General features: G+C 49.7%; 1 non-coding gene across 1 annotated transcript; it reads left to right on the forward strand.

Annotated features, from left to right (window-relative positions):
• Nucleotides 1-322: 322 nt before the first annotated feature.
• LOC117704738 (small nucleolar RNA SNORA2/SNORA34 family) lies at nucleotides 323-460 on the forward strand. Its single transcript, XR_004606273.1, has one exon. It is a non-coding gene; the product is annotated as a small nucleolar RNA SNORA2/SNORA34 family (small nucleolar RNA).
• The last annotated feature ends 1,828 nt before the right edge of the window (nucleotides 461-2,288 follow it).

A 2,288-nucleotide genomic window follows, 5' to 3' on the forward strand; every position in this document is an offset into this window, starting at 1 on the left:
CATGGGCATGGTGGCGCACACCTTTGATCCCAGCACTTGGGAGGCAGACGCAGGCGGATTTCTGTGAGTTGAAGATAAGCTTGATCTATAGAGAAAATTCCAGGGTGACACAGAAAAACTCTGTCTCAAAAAAAAAAATGTCCATTATTATTATTAGGGTGTTTGAGAACTGTTGACATTGTCTTACAGGAGACGTGGGAAGGGTCATGGGACCCTCACCCGAGACTCCAGCCATCTGTATGTAGTTCCTCCCTAACAGTTATGTTTCAGGGTGAATAGGCTGGGCAGGAGGGTATTAGGGGAAGGTTAATGGAAGGGCTTCTTGGCTCTGAATCAAAGCCAGCAGTTTGCTGAAGCTGTTGGTGTCAAGAAGGCGCCTAAATAAATGTCTTTCTATGGTCTGTTGGCCATTTTGGAAATTTAAAAATGTGAATGGTTAACTCATTAGAAAGTGACATCTGGCCGGGCAGTGGCAGCACACGCCTTTAATCCCAGCACTTGGGAGGCAGAGGCAGGCGGATTTCTGAGTTCGAGGCCAGCCTGGTCTACCGAGTGAGTTCCAGGACAGCCAGGGTCACACAGAGAAACCCTGTTTCGGAAAAACAAACAAACAAACAAACAAACAAACAAAAAGAAAGTGACATCTGGCTGAAAAAAGAAAGGAAAATGGAAGGGCTTCATCCATGCCGCTATGGAGAAGCCATCAAGTGTACTGGGTGTAGACTTTCCATGTGGCTGCTTTGGTGTCACCCACACTCACCCCAGAGTGAACCGTGATGGCATCTACTCTGGTTTGTTGCTGGGACCTTAGAAGGAAGGTGCAGACATCGTTTCTGTCTTCCCAGCAAGGGATTCTCTCAGTAGCTGAAGAGCCCACCGGGTCTGCAGGATGAAGCCTGAAACCTCTGCCTGGAACCTCTGGCTTCACCTTGGGGCTGTCTCCTTGACTTTGCTGGGGCTCATACTGGTCATACAGAGGTGTCTGCCTAACCCTGATCATTCCCCCCTGGACAAGTCGTTGTCTGTACACCTGTAGTCCTTTTGGATTCCAGGAACCTCACCAGACAGCACCTCAAGACAGAACAGTTATCTCAGATGGAAAGGCTGAACCCTCAAACAGGAAATCTTGGTGGATCCAGATGGGGCCCCTGGTGATTAATACTTACTGATCTGCCTGGAGGGGCTTGAGCCAACAGTGATGGACAGACTACAGACCACCAGACTATAGATTGGGCAGATCTGGCCCTGACTCAGTTCCTCCTCTACTTAAACATAGAGTTCGTATCGGCACCAGCAAGACAAACTTGGGGTCACTGGACTTGTTTCCTAAGGCCATGTTTGAATCTGTTATCTCTGTTTTCCACTATTGCCCAACTGGTGGTTGGGTCTAGTTTATTGGGACTGCTGGAGCTGAGGTATTTGTTCCAAAACCCAGTTATAGTATCAGGGTCAGGACAATTAGTGTGTATGTGTGTGTGTGATGCATGAGCATGTGGAGGTCAGAGGGCAACCTTTGGTATAGTTCCTCAGGAGCTACCCACCTTGATTTTTGAGACAGGATCTCTCACTAGAATCTGGGACTTGCTAATTAGGGTGGCCTGGCTGGTCAGTGAGCTTGAGACTTCTACCTATGTCTGCTTCCCCACTGCTGGTGTTATCAGCCTAAGCCATCACACTCAGCTCCTCCTCCTCCTCCCCTTCTTCCTTTCCTCCTCCTCCTCCTCTTCCTCCTCCTCCCCTTCTTCCTTTCTTCTTCCTCTTCCTCCTCCTCCTCCTCCTCCTCCTCCTCCTCCTCCTCCTCCTCCTCCTCCTCCTCCTCCTCCTTCTTCTTCTTCTTCTTCTTCTTCTTCTTCTTCTTCTTCTCTGTGTAGCCTTGGCTGTCCTATGCCTCTATAGACCATGCCTAACCTCAAACCCATAGAGATCCGCCAACCTCTGGCTCCTGAGTGCTGGAATTAAAGGCACGTGCCACCACTCCTGGTTCATATCTGGCTTCTTATGTGGGGGTTATGGGGATGGAACGTGAGTCCTCACGTTTCAAAGCAGGCCCTTTTTCTCTCCCTTTTCTTTTTTTCCTTCCTTCTTCTTTTTTCTCCCCTCCCCTCTCCTCTCCTCTTCTCTCCTCTCCTCTCCTCTCCTCTCCTCTCCTCTCCTCTCCTCTCCTCTCCTCTCCTCTCCTCTCCCCTCCCCTCCCCTCTCCTCTCCTCTCCTTTCTCCTCGCCTCCTTCACAGAATTGGGGATGGAACCTGAGACCTTGAGTATGCTGGTTGTACACTCTACTACTGAA

Source organism: Arvicanthis niloticus, chromosome 2, assembly GCF_011762505.2.
Source record: "Arvicanthis niloticus isolate mArvNil1 chromosome 2, mArvNil1.pat.X, whole genome shotgun sequence".
In the NCBI taxonomy this organism is placed as follows: Eukaryota; Metazoa; Chordata; class Mammalia; order Rodentia; family Muridae; genus Arvicanthis; species Arvicanthis niloticus.